The sequence below is a fragment of the Dendropsophus ebraccatus genome, chromosome 3, assembly GCF_027789765.1.
Source record: "Dendropsophus ebraccatus isolate aDenEbr1 chromosome 3, aDenEbr1.pat, whole genome shotgun sequence".
In the NCBI taxonomy this organism is placed as follows: domain Eukaryota; kingdom Metazoa; phylum Chordata; class Amphibia; order Anura; family Hylidae; genus Dendropsophus; species Dendropsophus ebraccatus.
In genome coordinates, this window is record NC_091456.1 from 152,990,509 (window position 1) to 153,011,895 (window position 21,387).

Sequence of the window (21,387 nt, forward strand, 5' to 3'; positions counted from 1 at the left end):
TATATCTTCATAATTCCATATTGTTGTCCCCATAATAAATTTTAGCACTGGGGAGGATCTCCAATTCATAATGCACTTGACTGGCTACAAGAAAGGACAGATTGTCTGAAACACCTCACTAGCAGGAACATTGTGTATAGCAGATGCTGTGATGGTTATCACCTTCTTGTTTCTATGGACGGCTGATGTACATGCTCCTGATCAGCAGCAGTCACATATTTCTAATATGTATAATATACACTATGGTGTCTTCTTCTAATAAAACATCTCCAGCATAACCTATATAGCACAACTCATCTATGTGTCTTCATTCCTGTACTTGGATATTTTGTAGGATTAAAAATAACCACCGTCCTGATGTCATGATCCTCCTGCATCTGATGTAATCCTTGGATGGACGTCCACAATACACTACATAATGAAGAACATTTGGGATTTGTATTGTGTGCTAATTTACTATCCGTGATCCAACATTTGAAACGAGATTGAGGTAATATGAGACTTTACAGACCACGTCATGCTTGGATCACAGCACACATCCCGGCTGCCAGGAGGCCCTTTTCCTGACAATATGTGGTGCACACCTGCTTAAGAAATCTGGAGCAATAGCTGGAGGTCATTTCTTTTCTGCATGACGCTTTCTGTGTCTGGCTTGTGTGGGATGGCATGGCTCCACTCATGAAAATTTAATTTTTTTATTTACTTTTTTTAAATTATCACATGTAACCAGAAATCTAAGTTTCTTCATATGCAGTGCAGTTTTTAATACCATGCAAGATGGACGACTCACATCGATGATCAACAGCACAACACTACAACAACTAATCTGCTCATATGAGAGATGCTATGGTGTGTGAGTTTGCTTTTAGACATAAAGGTCTAAGGTGTCAATTCATTGGATTTTACGTTTAGGGGTATTTTACATGGTTATGGGATAAGCTGGTATTGTGGTATTTAATTAATTTTTTTATGACACTTTCAAGCAGATACAGGCAATTGTATACATATACAGTGCCATGCATATGTCCATACAGTATGTAACTTCAACCTTTGAGTCCATGTACACTACTGTCCTTTGTACTGCCTATTAAAGGAGAAGTCCGGCGAAAATTTTTATTAAAGTATTGTATTGCCCCCCAAAAGTTATACAAATCACCAATATACACTTATTATGGGAAATGCTTATAAAGAGCTTTTTTCCCTGCACCTACTACTGTATTAAGGCTTCACTTCCTGGACAACATAGTGATGTCACGACCCGACCCCCAGAGCTGTGCAGGCTGTGGCTGCTGGAGAGGATGATGGCAGAGGGATACTGAGGGACACAGGGCACTGGAGGGACACTGAGCATCCCCGTAATAAGTGTATATTGGTGATTTGTATAACTTTTGGGGGGCAATACAATATTTTAATAAAAATGTTTGCTTCTCCGTTAAAGGAATATTCTGGTAAAGACAGAGAACTTTCTAATGTGTTTTGGCTTGATTCATTCCTGATGGGGGATTCCTCTACGTGGGAACTTGGCAGGGAAGCTGCTCCAGGTAGACTTGCTCATAGGTTTCTGTCTCTTCATGTAATCCCAGACAGACTGGGTGATGTTGAGATGAAGTCTCTGTGGGGGCCATAGCATCATCATTTCCACAGCAAGTAGATTTGTTGCAGATTTATTGCGGACTTTCTCTATTGACTTCAGTGGATTTTTATTGTAATGTAATTTTCATGACCTGCACTGAAACACTCAGCGGAAAATCCTTATCATACGCTACATTATCTGTAAACCCTCTACCGTATCTTTCGGGGGGGAGTTGCAAATGATAAATTCTCTTAACATACCATGCTCTATCAGGCTCTGTTTGCTTACATGAAACCTAGCAATGTCTGCGCAGCAGTACTGAGAGGCGGTATGACTATGTACCAAGAACCCGTATTGGCCCAGGGCACTGTGTTTCTATTATGGCATAATACAGTGTATTTACTAAATATGTATAGGATAGGTTTACCTTCTAATCAAATACATATCTGTATTAGTTCTGCGTTCTTTTTGTAATGTAATATATAGCCATTCCATTGACTTCTATTTAAGCGATCTGATGTCAATAATTGAACTCCGTCAGTATATAACTGGTGTAGGGATCTTCCCGGGGGATGGTGTGTTTGGACACAGTTCACAGCAGACTTGGACTTGTAAAATAACAGCTTGGCGTTTATTTGCAGCATAAACAGTCCATAACAGAAATATAGCAACACTGTGCTTTAAGAACAAAAAACAAAAAGGTCTTGCCCGTCTGGGCGCTAACTAACACAGCAGGTTACCTCTCTGACACTTCAGTCGGCAGTATTGCGGGGTGTGAACAGGCCCCAGCAGCGGCTGTCTTCCCAGCTCTCACCAAACAGCATGCAGGCTGTTCACTCCTGGCTGAGAGAGACCCCTTGCACCCTGAGCACAGCTTTTGCCTTCTCAGGCTGATTGGGATCAGAGCTCACCTGATCCCAAAACCCACACTGGATCGAGGGGGAGGGAATGGCAAGTCCCACTACCAAAACCTACCTGCCATTCCATGTAAGTCCAGGCCCGGCAATAATAAATAATAGCTCAGCAGCATAACACTGCTGAGCACAGATGCCTCCTGGACTCACCATCTCACACTGTGTATCAACCTGGGTGAGATGTACATCCCCTCGAGCACTTTACCAGTGACATGCCCACATATCCCCCCCCTCTTCTTCAGACCGGAGGGCTGAGCGTATTGTCCCCACAGGCAGTGTACCCTTGATAGGGCGTCAGCATTTGCCTGTAATTTCCCTGGCCGGTGTTCCACAGTGAAATTAAAGTTTTGTAGGGACAGAAACCACCTAGTCACCCTTGCATTCTTCTCCTTGTTTATTTTCATCCATGTTAGGGGGGCATGGTCTGTCACTAACTTAAACCTCCTGCCTAGTAGGTAGTACCTCAGGGATTCTAGGGCCCACTTCACTGCCAGACATTCTCGCTCAACTATGGCATAGTTTTTCTCGGCCGGGGATAGCTTCCTACTTAAGTACATCACCGGGTGCTCCTCGCCATTCACGACCTGTGAGAGGACGGCACCTAACCCTGTGTTAGAGGCATCTGTCTGTACTAGAAACTCTCGCCTAAAGTCAGGGGTAACTAGCACAGGCTGTTGGCACAGGGCAGACTTGAGGCTTTGAAAAGCCTTCTCGGCCTCTGGAGTCCATGTCACCATTGCGGACTTCGCACCCTTTGTCAGGTCAGTTAGTGGGGCTGCAACTGAGGCAAAATTTGGCACAAACCTACGGTAATAGCCCGTAATACCCAGGAAAGCTCTGACCTGTTTCTTTGTGAGGGGTTGAGGCCAATTCTGTATTGCCTCGATTTTATTTAGTTGTGGTTTCACTAACCCCCTCCCAATAATGTAGCCCAAGTATTTGGCCTCCTCTAAGGCTAGTGCACACTTCTCTGCATTGATGGTTAACCCCGCATCACTTATGGCATCTAACACCGCCTGGACCTTACAGAGGTGACTTTCCCAATCCGGGCTAAAAATGACCACATCATCGAGGTAGGCAGCGGAGTAATCACGATGTGGTCGCAGAATCAAGTCCATCAACCTCTGAAAAGTGGCAGGGGCTCCATGTAACCCGAATGGCATCACTACATATTGGAAGAGCCCATCAGGGGTGGAGAATGCAGTCTTCTCTCTAGCCTTAGGAGTGAGTGGGATCTGCCAGTAGCCCTTAGTGAGATCGAGGGTAGTTATGTACCTGGCATTACCCATCCTTTCTATCAACTCATCTACCCTGGGCATGGGGTAGGCATCGAACTTGGAGATCTCATTTAACTTTCTAAAATCATTACAGAACCTCCAAGTTCCATTGGGCTTTGGGATTAACACAATCGGGCTGGACCACTCGCTCTGGGACACCTCAATGACTCCTAGGTCAAGCATACGTTTTACCTCGGATGATACCGCCTCCCTCCGTGCTTCTGGTATCCGATAGGGCTTAAGGTTTACTCTGCTTCTAGGCTCAGTTTCAATATGATGACTAATGAGATGCGTACGCCCTGGTAGGTCAGAAAACTTGTTTTTATTTTTCTGCAGGAACTCCTTAGCTTCCTGCTTCTGGGACACCGATAGGGTGTCACCAATCCTGACCGGAGGGATTGGTGGTGACAGATGACCAACAGGATTTGTCGCCACCAAGGATTCCCTGTCTTTCCAGGGCTTGATCAAGTTTATGTGATAAACTTGAAAAGGCTTCCTTCTACCTGGTTGGTGTACCTTGTAGTTGACCTCACTGATCTTCTCTACAATTTCATAGGGACCCTGCCACTTTGCTAAGAATTTGCTTTCTACCGTGGGAACAAGTATGAGTACCCGGTCACCTGGGCTAAATGTCCTGATTCTTGCAGAACGATTGTAAATTCTGCTTTGGCCCTCTTGCGCCCTCTGGAGGTGTTCCCTTACTAGGGGCATTACAGTGGCTATACGATCCTGCATTTGTGCTACATGCTCTATAACACTCTTGTATGGGGTGGACTCACTTTCCCATGTCTCTTTCGCTATATCCAACAAACCCCTAGGGTGACGACCATAGACTAACTCGAAGGGAGAGAACCCTGTGGACGCTTGGGGTACTTCCCTAATAGAAAACATTAGATAAGGTAGTAAGTGATCCCAATCACGACCATCCTTTTCCACCACCTTTTTTAACATATGTTTCAGGGTTTTATTAAACCTCTCCACTAACCCGTCTGTCTGTGGGTGATATACAGAGGTACGTAGGTGTGAGATTTTAAACAGTTTGCATAGCTCTTTCATTACCTTTGACACAAATGGGGTACCTTGGTCGGTCAAGATTTCCTTGGGGATCCCCACCCTGGAAAACATATAAAACAATTCCCGTGCAATGGTTTTAGAGGCAGTGTTTCTTAGGGGTACAGCCTCAGGATAGCGGGTCGCGTAGTCCAACACAACTAGAATGTACTGGTGTCCCCTAGCCGACTTTACAATGGGACCCACCAAGTCCATTGCGATCCGGTCAAAAGGTACCTCTATGATGGGGAGTGGGACCAAAGGACTGCGAAAATGCGACACTGGAGCGCTAAGCTGACATGTGGGGCACGACTCACAGTATTTTTTTATGTCAGCATAAATTGCAGGCCAATAAAACCTCTGGAGGACTCTCTCCTGTGTTTTATCTGTCCCCAAGTGGCCCCCAAGGACATGATTATGGGCCATGTCGAGTACCTGACGCCGGTACGACTTAGGCACCAGAAGCTGTTCCACAACCTCATCATTAAACTTAGTGACTCTATAGAAGAGATCATTAGTCATAGAAAAATGTGGAAATTTTTTCTCAGCTTCTGGTTCCTGAGGTACCCCATTCATAACAGTGACCTGCTCTCTCGCATTTTTGAGAGTGGGGTCCTGTAATTGTGCAGTACCAAAATTATCCCTAGACACCTCTAAGTCTGGAACATTTTGCGCAGTGGGAGGAGCCTCTTCCTCACCAGCCAGGACCTGCAAAGGAAAAGCATCATATTCCTCCTGTACATTTTTATCATTTACCGTGGGTAATGCAATAGACTTAGGGGTCTCCTCACTCCTTTCAGGGGATTGTTGTTTTCCCCATAGAGCCCAGAACAATGGAAAATCACGCCCCAATATCACATTATGCATAAGGTTTTTAACCACACCCACTTCATACTGTACAGCGCCTAGTTCAGTCCCGACATTAGCCAGTACTATAGGGTAAACCTTTGTATCACCATGTATGCACACCACACTCATATGTCTTTTTGGCACAAAGTCCCCAGCCACCAGGCTGGCATGCACCAGGGTGACAAGGCTTCCTGAGTCCAGCAACGCCTTAACAGGGAAGTCATTTACAGTAATGTTGCAGACTTGTGGCTCAGTCTCTAGTCCAGTGACTGCAACAAAAGACGGCTCCGCAAATAGCGACTGACGCCGGCTAGCGTCACACTCCATGGGCTCAGTGGTAAGAGGGCAATGGGCAGACACATGTCCCGTCTCATGGCATCTCCAGCACTGGATAGGGCCTGGTCTCCTTGGCAGGGAGTCCTTTTTAGGGCCACTTAGCCACCGGGGACCACCACCAGTCTTTTGCCCCTGAGACGCCTCCTGAGCGCTCTTCCCTCTATCAGCACCCCTCCACACTCCCCCAATAGATGGAAGTCTCTTACCAGCTGAAGGCACAGGTCTGGCACTCCGGGGAGGTGACGGGGCTGCAGGAACATCATGGAGGTAGTCCTCGGTCGCCTGGAACCTCTCCACAAGGCTGACAAGTTCGTCGGCACTCTTAGGGTCACCTTGTCCCACCAAGCGTTGCAGATCAGCAGGAAGTGCGCGGAGGTAGCGATCCATCACGACCCTCTCTAGGATCTGTGCAGGAGTAGAGGTGTCTGGCTCCAACCACTTTCTTGCCAAATGAATGAGGTCGTACATCTGGGACCTCGCTGATTTGTCCAGACTGTAGCTCCAGTTGCGGACCCTCCGGGCACGAACAGCAGCAGTAACTCCTAGTCGGGCGAGTATCTCTGCTTTTAGCCGAGGATAGTCTTTGACCTCTTGCTCACTGAGGTCATAATAGGCCTTTTGAGGTTCGCCTGTTAAATAGGGAGCAATGACCTCTGCCCACTCAGTGGATGGCAACCTTTCTCGCTCAGCCACACGCTCAAAGACAGTTAAGTAGGCCTCAACATCGTCATCAGCAGTCATCTTTTGCAGCGCACGCTGCACGGCTCTTTTCACAGACAAAGTCTCTGGCGCGGCTGCTGCCACCAGCTGGGGATTAGCACCTGCAGACGCCTCTTGCTTTGCTATCAGGTGCTCAATAAGTCTCTGTTGTTGAGCCATTGCTTGCTGATGTGCAGCCATTGTCTGTCAGAGCCTGTTGTTGCTGCATATTCACTTGCATTAACTGCTTCATCATCTCCTCCATGTTGCTTGACTGTTTTTGGAGTGAAGCCGCAGCCTTCACCCAGGACATAAGCAGCTGTAGCCAAGTTGATGCACACCGTTGCCCCTAGCAACCGTTTTGCCCGCATCCTCCACCAATTGTAGGGATCTTCCCGGGGGATGGTGTGTTTGGACACAGTTCACAGCAGACTTGGACTTGTAAAATAACAGCTTGGCGTTTATTTGCAGCATAAACAGTCCATAACAGAAATATAGCAACACTGTGCTTTAAGAACAAAAAACAAAAAGGTCTTGCCCGTCTGGGCGCTAACTAACACAGCAGGTTACCTCTCTGACACTTCAGTCGGCAGTATTGCGGGGTGTGAACAGGCCCCAGCAGCGGCTGTCTTCCCAGCTCTCACCAAACAGCATGCAGGCTGTTCACTCCTGGCTGAGAGAGACCCCTTGCACCCTGAGCACAGCTTTTGCCTTCTCAGGCTGATTGGGATCAGAGCTCACCTGATCCCAAAACCCACACTGGATCGAGGGGGAGGGAATGGCAAGTCCCACTACCAAAACCTACCTGCCATTCCATGTAAGTCCAGGCCCGGCAATAATAAATAATAGCTCAGCAGCATAACACTGCTGAGCACAGATGCCTCCTGGACTCACCATCTCACACTGTGTATCAACCTGGGTGAGATGTACATCCCCTCGAGCACTTTACCAGTGACATGCCCACACTGGTTAGATTCTATAAGACAACCATCAGAGATGACTACTACATAGAGAAAAATGAAAAGATCTCGCACCCGACTCTTTGTACATGAGAATGGCGGCTCTTCGGGGATCACATGCACAGGTGGACAGAAATGTAATTGGGAAGATGCTCACTATGAGTTGAAGTGCACAGCTGTTCCCAGTGGGTTGCCAAGTATATGTCAGACATGCTTCATTGAAGACAGGTTTGAAAGCAGTTCTGAGACCAATGCAATTTGGAAGAGAATGAGACAAGGAATGGCAGAGGCAGGGGGCAACTCAGGACATTTATTATATATAAAGGATATTTTGCAGAATGTCTTAGGGTAATGGTTTCCTATGTAATCTCCAAGAGAGATCATTATATCGTGAGTAGTTTTTTTTATTTGAAGGAAAGGACTGGATGATATTTTCAACTTTTAGGCATGTTGTATTGGTAGGTCCAGGTGCTCCGACCCTATATAATTGATAGAGTAAAGTGGTCACATGGGTTAGCTTGTTCCAATTTGTTCCCGGGACTCATGGCTCTATAATATATATGAATAGAAGAAAAGACCAAATTCTTTCAGCTCACTTTAAAATTCATATATTTATTGTTGAGATTGTCGAGAGATATGTTCTTTCTTCATTAATCCAGACAGAGATACCATGAATAAGAGCCGGTCAGGCTCGAAACGCGTTGTTTTTTTTTTTTAAAGAATTGCAACAATAAATATATAAATTTTAAAGTGATCTAAAGGAATTTGTTCTTTTCTTCTGTGCGAGTACCCCGGAATCCAGGGGCTTAGCCTTCGAGCTCAACACATCTGTGATTTTACAAGGACTGGGCGCTGACCACGCATGTCTTTTCAAATATATATGAATAGCTTGAATATAAGAAACACTCTATAGCATGTCAGAAGCAAGGGAAATGGACACAGGCATACGTGTACAAAATAAGTGGAATCCGTATTGGTTTTTCCACTGATATTGTAAGTTAAACAGTGGCCGGATGTTGTACTGTTCAAATAGGTTTAAAAAAGAAAGGCCTAAAGGGTTAAACCCATTTGAGACACTTATGGTATATACACAGGACATGCTATTTGTGTCCCTAAATGCAGGCCCTACCTCTCATACACACACCCAACTTCAGATTGAGGACTCAACAGCTTCCTTTGGCTTGAAAATGGGTAAGAAGCCAGAAACTGCCAAATACAGTGAGTTATGCAATTTGTGTAATGTTTATTGACTTTAACCCCTTAAGGACAGAGCCAATTTCGATTTTTGCGTTTTAGTTTTTTCCTCCTTGTGCTTAAAAGGCCATAGCACTTGCATTTTTCCACCTAGAGACCCACATGAGCCCTTATTTTTTGCGTCACTAATTGTACTTTGCAATGACAGACTGAATTTTTGCATAAAGTACACTGCGAAACCAGAAAAAAATTCAAAGTGTGGTGAAATTGAAAAAAAAAAAGCATTTTGTTTATTTGGGGGAAACGTGTTTTTACGCCATTCGCCCTGGGGTAAAACTGACTTGTTATATATGTTCCTAAAGTCGTTACGATTAAAACGATATGTAACATGTATAACTTATATTGTATCTGATGGCCTGTAAAAAATTTAAACCATTGTCAACAAATATACGTCCCTTAAAATCGCTCCATTCCCAGGCTTATAGCGCTTTTATCATTTGGTCTATGGGGCTGTGTGAGGTGTCATTTTTTGCGCCATGATGTGTTCTTTCTATTGGTATCTTGATTGTGCATATATGACTTTTTGATCGCTTTTTATTACAATTTTTCTGGATTTGATGCGACCAAAAATGCGCAATTTTGCACTTTGGGATTTTTTGGCGCTGACGCCATTTACCGTGCGAGATCAGGAATGTGATTAATTAATAGTTCGGGCGATTACGCACGCGGCGATAGCAAACATGTTTGTTTATTTATTTATTTATTTATTATTTTATTTATAACCTGGGAAAAGGGGGGTGATTCAGACTTTTATTAGGGGAGGGGGCTTTTTACTGTTAACAACATTTTTTTTTAACTTTTACACTTATACTAGAAGCCCCCCTAGGGGACTTCTAGTATAAGTGCTTTGATCTCTCATAGAGATCTCTGCAGCATAGATATGCTGCAGAGATCCATGAGATAGGCGCTCGTTTACTTCCGGCTGCTGCAGCCGGAAGTAAACGAGTGCCGAGTCGGGGACGGCGCCATCTTGGAACGGTCCCCGGCCGGCTTCAGAAACGAAGATCGCTCCTCCGGGATAACATCCCGGGGGAGCGATCTCCGCCACTAGACACCAGGGAACAGCTGAATCCGGTAATCGGATGCAGCTGTCATGTTTGACAGCTGCATCTGATTACTGTATTAGCGGGCACGGCGATCGGACCGTGCCCGCTAATACCTACGTTCCCGGGCTACAAGCGGCACATGGGACTGCCGCGGTTCAGAGCGGGGTCGCCTCGCGGCCCCGCTCTGAACGTCCTTACCGGCATCAGGGCGTAAGTATACGCCCGATGTCGTTAAGGGGTTAATGGGAGTTGCACAAATGGTTTAGCCCACTTGTACAAACATGCATGTCTGAACACTCAACAGAGCTCAGCCAATCGCGGCTGAGCAGGTGATGACGGGCTGGAGGGGGCCGGCATGACGGAGGGCCGGAGCAGCCAGTCCGGCCTCCTGAAGATGACATGATCGTCCCAAGATGGTGGTCGGGGTCAACAGTGGTTCCGTAAATATGCTGTATCACACTTCCGGGTCCATGGCCGGGGGAAGGAAACATAGGGGAAGGGGGCCATTCGCTTAAATAACACACATTACAATGTTGTATACCTTTGTAAAGTGTCTTATTTAGTGAAAAAATGGCTTACACCGCAAAACCCCTTTAAGCTACTGATAGATATTACATAAGTGTTGGAGTTGACTTAACCCTCAAATTAACAGATAAATGACACAATAGATCTAGTTCTTTGGGGTAGTCCTACTTTTGCAACTGTTACTCTGTGTCACATGACTATGTTCATACCAGCTGATGGAAAATTATAATATACTGATGTGTATTTGGCAGCATTGCTACCTAGGAACACCAAGAAGAAAAAAAATCTCTCTGAGAAAAAAATGTTTCTGTAAAGTTAATATTAAAAAAAAAAAACACCCACCCACTTTCACTCATAGTATTCCAACCCCCAGTGGGGCTTTTTGGGTCTGGTCCTGTGACATTGGGGTTGCAGGGCCGTTCCATGGCCTCCCTTCCCTGCATGTGCACACTTTGCGGGGTTGGCGGTCGCTGACCGACACGGTGTGGAGTTAGCGTAGGGACCCGTGTGGACCAGAGGACCTGTGCGGTGGTACACGGGGCAATATGGCTTGATCAATTCATATACAGACACTCTGGTGTTGATTTTTAATATAGGCCTAGTGGCATTAGTATCAGCAATAGATGGGATGTGCAGCCGTTCCATTCTCTCCAGTTCGTGTTTCCCAGTGGGAGAAACCCCTGCCTCTCTATGAGGCGGCTCCATTAGAATCAATGGATGTGATTCTCACCCTAAGGCTATATTCACACAACGTATGAGACCGGCCGTTCCGTGACCCCGGACGGGTCACGGAATGGCCGGTCTCAGCCCGAATAATTCCGGCCGGTACTTAAGTACCGGCCAGGTGATCTTTCTGGCCGCGGAGCTCTGATGCGGGCGCATCAGCGTGCATCCACATCAGAGCTTCCCATAGCCCACAGTGAAGCAAGCGGACGGAGCCGCTTGCTTCACTGTGTGAACTGACAGGTCTTTCTGCGGACGGAATTCACTGAATTCCGTCCGCAGAAAACTGACATGTCAGTTTTTCTGGCGCCGCATGGGATCCCGGCTGGAGCGTATACGATGTGTGTACGCTCCGGCCGGAATCCCATTGAAAATAAGGCTATGTTCCACCCCTCAAAACTACGGCCGTAGTTCTATGCAGTATGAACATAGCCTTAGGCTGGATTCACACTACGTATATTTCAGTCAGTATTGTGGTCCTCATATTGCAACCAAAACCAGGAGTGGATTGAAAACACAGAAAGGCTCTGTTCACACAATGTTGAAATTGAGTGGATGGCCGCCATTTAATGGCAAATATTTGCTGTTATTTTAAAACAACGGCTGTTGTATTGAAATAAGGGCCGTTATTTACTGTTATATGGCGGCCATCCACTCAATTTCAACATTGTGTGAACAGAGCCTTTCTGTGTTTTCAATCCACTCCTGGTTTTGGTTGCAATATGAGGACCACAATACTGACTGAAATATACGTAGTGTGAACCCAGCCTAAGGCTATGTTCACACTACGGATGAGACCGGCTGTTCCGTGACTCCGGCCAGATCGTGGAACGGCCGGTCTCAGCCCGGATCATCACGGCCGGTACTTAAGTACCGGCCATATGATCTTTCCTCCGTGGAGCTCTGATGCGGGTGCATCAGCACGTGCCCGCATCAGAGCTTCCCATAGCTGGAGCTGCTCGCTTCACTGTGTAAACTGACAGGTCCTTCTGTGGGCGGAATTCATTAAATTCCGTCCGAAAATAATGGACCTGTCAGTTGTTTGCGGTGCCGCATGGGATCCCGACGGAGCGTATACGATGTGTGTACGCTTCGCCGGGATTCCATAGCAAACAATGCTATGTTCCACCCCGCAAATCTATGGCTGTAGTTCTGCGGCGAGAACTATGGCCGTAGATTTACGTAGTGTGAACATAGCCTCAATGTGTAATGTGTGAATATAATTAAAAAATCATGCCCATATAATCCAACCAAAAAACACATGTACCAATACACTATAATGGAAAAATACTACAAAGTTTGCATTGAAAATACTGTCTGAGGCAAGTAAATAAGCTGAAAGAGCCACAAATAATCTATGTGTGAAGGAGGTCTAACGTACAGTAGCTGGAGCCTTAATACTCATTTAAGGCCATGTTGTGTTGTATGGATCAATACTTCAATACCCTTAGGCCGCTCTTGTTTTATATGGAGTATTGTGTAGCCAACTACTTCAGATCCTTTAGAGAAAATACTAGACTATGAATAGTACATGTAAACTATAGGTAAGTATAAGTATCCAGTCTAGAAGTCAGGATTTCCAGTCTAAAAGATTTCTTACCTTTAGTAGATTTAGAAAAAAAAAATCAAATGAGTAAAACTTTTCTTCTCTATAAATATTTATATCCAGTGAAATGTTTATAAGGCTATTAATAAAAAGTAAATGAGGGAACACGACTATCAGCGGTTCCAAGCACCTGCAGGTTCTACCATGCTGCTTTAATAGGAAAGCAGGGAAGTATGCTACTGTGATTTTGATTAACATATTTCCCTCTCACTTTCTGCTCGGCTGCGTCGCCTGGTTTGTTTTTCATTACTGGGAAGTCGTTTTCTGCAGACAGGTTAAATCCATACCAAAAGAAGGACTTGTCAAGTCAGATAAAAAAAATGTATCTGCATTATGAGATTACCAAAGCGTGGATGTTAAGAACGTCCTTACAAATGTAACGTCTACTGTATCTTAATTGGATATAAACACTTAACACAACATCTTGGCCACCAGGGCTAACTCCACACTCCATTAGCCAAGTATAGACCTCCTCTGCAATTGCTCCCTCTACCTGCGGGGATGAGGATCTGAATCTACCACAGTGCACCTGAAAAATTAAAACCGACTGGTATGAAATATAATAATGTATGACATTTTATTTCCGCTTGAGGTGCCCAAAGCAACTGGTGCAAGAAAGGTATACAGATTTGAAAATTACTTGTATGTAAAATAAAAAAAAGTCTTCCAGTATTTATCAGCTGCTGTGTGTCCTGGAGGAAGTGGTGTATTCTCTCCACTCAGACATGGTGTTCTCTACTGCCACCTCTGTCTGTGTCAGGAACTGTAAACCACTATAGCAAACCTGTGCTCTGGACGGTTCCTGACATGGACAGAGGTGGCAGCAGGAATAACCTTATTGGACTGGAAATCACTACATAACTTTCTCCAGTGCCTGTGGCAGCTCATCAGTGCTAGAAGGCTGAATTTTGTTTATCCCTTTAAGAGCCTAAATGAAAAATTTTAGACATCAAAAAAGAGATTAAAAAGTTAGAAATGTATTATGTTTCTATATTTGATCATGGAAATCAAATTTTAATATTACATTACTAATCAAATCAACTGGTTTCAGAAAATTATTTAAGATTTGTAGTTTACTTCTATTCAAAAATCTTCAGTCTTCCAGTACTTATCAACTTATGTCCTGCAGGAAGTGGTGTATTCTTTCCAGTATGACACATCGCTCTCTGCTGCCACCTCTGTCCAGGTCAGGAAATGTCCAGAGCAAGAGAGATTTTCTATAGGGATTTGCTGCTACTCTGGACAGTTCCTGACATGGACAGAGAGCACTGTGTCAGACTGAAAGAATACACCACTTCCTGCAGGACATAAAGCAGCTGATCAGTACTGGAAGACTGGAGAAATCTATAAAAGTTTCTGAAACCAGTTGATTTAAAAGAAAAGGATTTTAGCCAGAGTTCCCCTTTAATTACTCAAATTATCTAATATTTTATGTCTAATTCTGATACTTTAAAAGCAGAAAGAATATTAACACTATGGGGAACATTTATCAAACTAATTGCGCCTGTTTTTAGTCTAATATATCTAGTTTGCGCTCAAAATAAATCTAGAAGAATTTATGAAGCTTTTTTAGACAAGACTATCCAAATTAGATGCGACTTTTTGAATCAGATTTTTTGTTGTTAATTAGATTGAAAGTGCGCCAGAATTCTTTTTTAGCTAAATTTATTAACTGCTTAATTTTTTAAAAAGTCGCATATATTGGCGCATCGCTACGTCTGCTCCAAACCAGGTGAATTTATTAGACTAATTAAAAGACCATTATTTTTAAGACACATTTACTATGCTATTAGACAATTTCCATAAATTTGACTAAACACATTAGATTGGAAATTATGCCAAAACATCTTTGACAAAATCGTGTTTTTAGATTTTTTAGTAAATATCCCCCTTAATTTTCTCAATGTTTTATTAGTAAGGGAATCAGTAAATAAGGCACCATATGAGGAGTTTTCCATTATGTTATTAATAAAGCTGAAAAATGTATTGTAACTAAAAAATGCCACAATGAGCTCATTTGCAGATGTACGAAAATATGGAAGTCATTTAATACCATGTAATATATAGACACGTTTTTGCATATGCCAAATGTCAAGGATTTTGATAGATGAGCTGTTCCTGAGCATTAACAACATAACCAGCTGAAGAGACAACAGACTTTTCCACCCATGTTACCTCCTGAAATTGTCTTTAAATCACATATTCTTTTTGCATATTATTGTTTTGTTTTCTAATTTAGAAGCAAATTCTTTTTAGCAAAGTTATATGTCAGGATGAAGTTAAATATAACAATTCCAAACTTAGCATACATTTAAGGCTAAGTTCACACGCCGTATAAATTCATTAAATAAAGGCCGTATTTGCTCGTTTGCAACCACAGCCTTTTTTTAATGAATTTGCTGATCACTTTAATTACTATGAAATCCCTGCCGGAGTGTATACACTCTGGATACACTCCGACCGGGATTCCATGTGGCCGCACTCTACATTGTCGGCTATGGGTAATTGAAAGGCGGGCACACCATAATGAGTCTACATTTCAATTAAAAAGAAATGAAGTTCATTGGGTCGGTACTGACAGCGGCCATTATGTGATACGGCTGTGTCACAGAACGGCCACTGTCATACAGAGTGTGAACCCTGCCTTTAAGTGAATGGACTTGAGGTCATCAGTAAGATACCCCAATATAAGGGGGAACTATATTTTTCATATAATGAAAAGGTGGAATTATATGTACTAAGCATCACTCCAAAATATCAAAAGGAAGCTATGACAAAACCAGTCTCTGGTTCTGTGGTATCAAATGGTGTTTAAAGCAATCCCTCTAAGCCACTTAGCGGCTACAGTCTACAACTTTCTGCAGATTACATTATGTTACAGTAGTTAGGCTGACAGTATAATATTTATGAGGAATGCCTGACTTTCCACGGACAGATGATATCGGTGGAGAAAATGGTTGGTTGTAGTGGCTTTTCAGTGCACAACTGTTTTTGTTCTGGAAGTGACAGACCACCTAGAGAGCAACCTGGCGGAAGCTAACCTCTTCCCTCCCCATAGATAACAAATGAATGTTTGGTCATGACGAATGTTCCTGTTAAAATGGAGGATAGGAAATAGAACTATATGTCAAATGACTGCTATAGAGCCATATAGTATCTGAGCTTTAGTAATATTCAAAAAGTAGCTGCAACAATACTAGCCAATGTCCTTCTGCAATGGAGCACATTAGCTACCTCCATGGACAGATTATTTCATGCTCTTTCATTGATAGCAATCACAGGCACAGAGGTCGGACCTTCTGCAATCTCTTACTTCTCTTCTATCCTTTGAAAAGGGGACAAGTAAGTTTTAATGGGAAAACTCCTTTAATATAGATTATACATTTTTTATTTTTTCAAATAGTGGCGTGCACCAAATTATTTGTGCTCCTTTTTTCTTAGTAAAATTATAGGGTCCGGCCAACACTTATCTAATGTGTATGCCCAGCTTTAGAAGGTATTGGATATGCCTGTTGATAATATTTTAGGATACTTGCATCCTATGTGAACTTTAAAGGGGTAGTTCCATCACAAATAGTTATCCTGTATCCACAGGATAAGAAATAACATAGTTTGGGTAAGATACCACAGTGGACCCACACTGATCCTGAAAATAAAAAAATGAATCTCTGAATGGTAGGCGCGCAGCATACATGTACAACCAGTCATCCATTCCTGATGGCATTAAAGGAGAGCTCCAGATGGCATTAAAGGCCAGCTCCAGTAAAAAAAAAAAACAGCCCGCAAACACCGTTTCAATACACACTCTCGCTTTTTAGTCTATCCTCGTTCAAATATTTAGCTGTTCGTAGGGTCCCCGGAGCCCCCCTAGGCGGTATCTGTTCTTCTTCGGGTGGGAGCATCAGATGACTAACAGCTTGCTCAGCCAATTGGAGCTGAGCAAGCTGTGAGTCATCTGACAGTGGCCTAACTAGTTAGGCTAGCCTCCCTCTGTGAGACATCATTGACTCAAGAAGGTGCTGGCCATGGTCAACAGGGATCATATAAGTATGCGTTTTCATACGCATACTACTTAAAATACATTAAAAAGTTATATAACTTTGTAATGTGTTTTAATTGCTGGGGAAAAAAAACCAGCATTGTCTTTTAACTGAAATGAGGACAAAAAATGATAAATTTAGGCACTAAACTATATATGTACAATCTGTAGAATGACTGTACTTCAATTGTAGTTCAAAAATGATCTAAGAATATTTAAATGAAAAGTAGAAACAAATTGTTAATTATAATATTTTGTGAAAAGATTTCTGTTATCTGTTTGATCTTAATATAATTTTAGGTATTAGCATCCATTATTATGACACATCAATTGTGAACTTAACAATGGCAGAATTTTAATTGTCTTGGAAGTCTGTAATTATCTCCAAGACAATACCTTAATGAATGGTTTGTAGCCCACAATTACAATGAACACCAGTGGACTTCGGCGCTGAGAATAATCCCGGCTTAATTTCTGTTTGATGTATAAGTGATCTTTATTGTGCGATAGTGAAAGTGAATAAATTACCCTTAAATTTACGTTGTCTTGAAAATTATATTTTTGACACATCATTTATTTAAAAAAATATCTGCATGTGTAAAGCTGGGATATATATTCCAAGAGATTCTTCAGTCTGAATGAATGATGGCTGCAATAGTTACACATGAAGGAAAAACCCTTATTGACTAGGCTTCAAAAAATATAATTAAAAGGGTATTTTTTGTCCTATCTTTGTCCTAATGTCCTATCCATGTGTATCCCTCTTTATTATTCTCCCCCTTTCTCTTTGGTTTAGCTAACACTTAAGCCCCTATTAGACGGGGCGACTATGAGGAGCAAAAGAGCGCTGTCAGGGCTTGTTTGCTCCTCGTTCCCAGTTCGCTGCCGCCACTATTCAATGCAGTGGCCATATGCACGTTATTCCTAGATATGATAATCATTAACTTCGTAAGCGTCTTGCCTGGGCTTCAACATAGACATATTGTATGTCTATGTTTGTTTACATGGTATAAGTTGAAAACAGAGGACCCTAGAGGAGAGCCTTCCCTTTGACATCCATAATTTCTACTACTTTGACAGAAATTCTTGCAGAAAATTTCTTGCTAAAAACATTGAGAGCCATTATCATCTAAAGTAGAGCTATTCAAGGGGTTTCCTACCCTAGGGTTCAGGGCCATCAAGCTACAAGTGTAAATTTCTCTAGCTTCAAGGAAAAAACTTCAATGCTCATTTTATGTTTGTAAAACAAAAGTCAAAAGTTGAACTTTTTGAACGAAAAAAAGCAAGTGTAGTATTCTACAGTAACTCATCATTAAACATGGTGACGGTAACATTGCTGTGTGTGGAGGCTTTGATGCCTCGGGAGCTAGAACACTTGTCATTATTGAAGAAGACATGAATTTTACACTATAGTGTAGTAGAAAATCCTTCTGAAGACGTCTCATCATCTTTTTTGTAAGCTGAAGCTAAGAGCAACTAAACTATATAGCAAGACAATAATGGGAAACACCAAAGCATCTCAGTACTTTATACTGGCCCAGAAGCAACTAAATTGGACTTCATATTGGTCCTGTCATGTCCTTTATGTATAAAGGTTTTTTATTACAGATGGTAAAATGAGTAGTTTATGCTTAGAAATCAGCAGACATTTGTAGCAATGATTGTTGTTCTGAGGATTAGGTCACATTTGGATCATCCTGGCTGCTCTTGGACTTGGTGAAACCCGAGCAACTATAACATGTTTGGTGAAACCCGAGTAACTATAACATGTTTGGTGAAACCCGAGTAACTATAACATGTTTGGTGAAACCCGAGCAACTATAACATGTTTGGTGAAACCCGAGTAACTATAACATGTTTGGTGAAACCCGAGTAACTATAACATGTTTGGTGAAACCCGAGCAACTATACATGTTTGGTGAAACCCGAGCAACTATACATGTTTGGTGAAACAAGAGTAACTACACATGTTTGGGGAAACCCAGGCAACTATAACATGTATTTTTTTTTTATTGCAGATATTCAAGGTCTCAAGCAATAGATTACTGGCAGGTGATCTATCATTGTGTTTTCTTTGTAGCAGTTATCCTTTTTAGATTGCTTGCACACGTTTCATATGTGGCCTAGTCTAACCCTTGTGCTAATTGCAGGCAGCACCTACTGTACACTTGCCACTGTTTTAAAGTCCAAGTCAAGTTGCAGAGCAGCAAATAGTAGAAATAGCAAGCACTTGGGGCAGTATATACAGTGGGGAAAATAAGTATTTGATACAGTACCTTTTTTTGCCCAGTTTCCCAACCTAGATCCCGAGAATCTATAAAGACAATTTATGATATAATAATAAATAATGTGCATTGTATTGCATGAAATAATTATTTGATACAAAAAAAAACAAAAAAGAACTGACTGTACCACCAGGCCCAGACAGAAGCACTGGAGGCGGGCTGACCCACCCTTAGTGGGAAGAAACCCCAGCCCCTCCATGACGTGACTCCATTAGAATCAATGAAACCCTATCATAGAGGGGATAGGGTTTCCTCCCACTAAGGGTGGGTCGGCCCGCCTCCAGTGCTTCTGCCTGGGCCTGGTGGTACAGTAACTTTAATGTTTGGTACATAAAGCTTTGATTGCAATTACAGAGGTCAGACTTTTCCTGTGAGAAGAACCCATTCATAAAATGTATTGTTCCATAAAGATAAGTTTCTATGTTCAGTTTGAATGTCATACATTTTCTCCTGGTAGCACATCCCTAACCCAGTATTTTCACACAGGAATATTATATTTTACAATTTATAATGACATTGTCAACCCCCCTCCCCTTACAGTTGGTTACACTTATTATACAGGGCAGAGGCTTAATTTAAAGCTGGTGAGACCCACTGCTAACTCCATCAATGGGCCCTTCTACTTTATCGTAATAGCTTCTTAATAAAGGAGTGGAGAGACTTTATGGGCCCCCTTAGGCTCCTGGACCCAAGTGCAATTACACCCTCTGTATACCGTATAGCAACTAGGGAGATACTTGCCCAAACACTTTGGATATTTTGGACTGTGTGCCGCAATTCATAGTGTGAACTGCAGTATGCAATCTCATTGAAAATAATGGGCATGTATTACACACATTGTACAGCACATATTTTGGCATGCAATACGTGCCAAAACAAATGATTAAAAAACTCTATGTGAACATAGCCTAAGGGAGTATCAATTCTTCAGTTTTCAGCCCGTGCAAGCAGGTACTGGTTAGCCAAAGGTGTTTTTCTACAAAAAAAAATCAACAGCTGAAGGATATCTGGAATTCCAGAAGCTAAGCAAAGATTTATCAGTTAGAATCACAGGTTGGCAAAGCAGAAGGTCAGGAAAGGTCACATTCATTCACAAGAAAGTTTAAGGGTATATTCACACGAACGGGCTGGTCCTGGCGGTTCCCATACACTACATACTTGCTGCGGTCTAAACGACCGCAGCGAGTATGTAATTCTGCCGCCCTTAACCCCTTCTGCTCCCGCCCGGCTCCCCCGCTGTAAGCATACATTACCTGTCCTTGCTGCACGGGTCCGGCGTCCTGCTCTCCCGTCCGGCCAATTAGTGTGTTGCCCAGCCGCAGCCACTGATTGGCCGGGCGGGAGAGCAGGACACTGGACCCGTGCAGCAAGGACAGGTAATGTATGCATACAGCGGGGGAGCCGGCCGGGAGCAGAAGGGGTTAAGGGCGGCAGAATTACATACTCGCTGCGGTCGTTTAGTATGGGAACTGCCAGGACCTGCCGGGCTCGCAGCGAGAATCTCGCTGCGAGCCCGTTCGTGTGAATATACCCTAAAGGCAAGAATCAAAACTGTCAGTGTTCATACACTGGTGGAGACACAACAGGTAGTCAGAAAACTGGGTTGTAGGTCAGATAACAGATAAGAAAATTAACCGTTCAAATCATAGGGAAACCTAGAATATCGTAAAGAAGTAAAGAAGTGCCCCTCATCCCATTTTTTTTTTATTAAGTTTGTTGCATTTAAATATTCAGAATCAGTTAATTAACTCAAAATAAGATAAAGACTATATAAGTAACTGCAATTAACCTTTTGGCTATGTTCACACTACATACGTTACATATTAATCACGTGATTAATACATAACTTACGTAGTGCTACCCTCTATGGAATCCCGGCTGGAGTGTATACACATAGCATACACTCCGGCTGGGATCCATAGCAGCGCAGCAAAAAACTGACATGTCAGCGGCTGTGGAGATCATCCGGGTGGTACGATCCTGCAGTACCGACCGGTATGATCTTTTCTGAGACCGGCCGGGTCACGGAACTGCTGGTCTCTTACAATTTGTGAATATGGCCTTTGTATGATCATTCCATCTATTTAAGATAAATAATAATAATTCCTTTATTTATATAGCAGCAACCTATTCCACAGTGCTGTATATAGCCTGTCATCACACTCGCCCATTCACTCACTCATCAGTCTATACTCACGTTTCTGTCTGGCATAGACTGTTGGAGAAAACCAAAGTACCAATGTTTACCCATG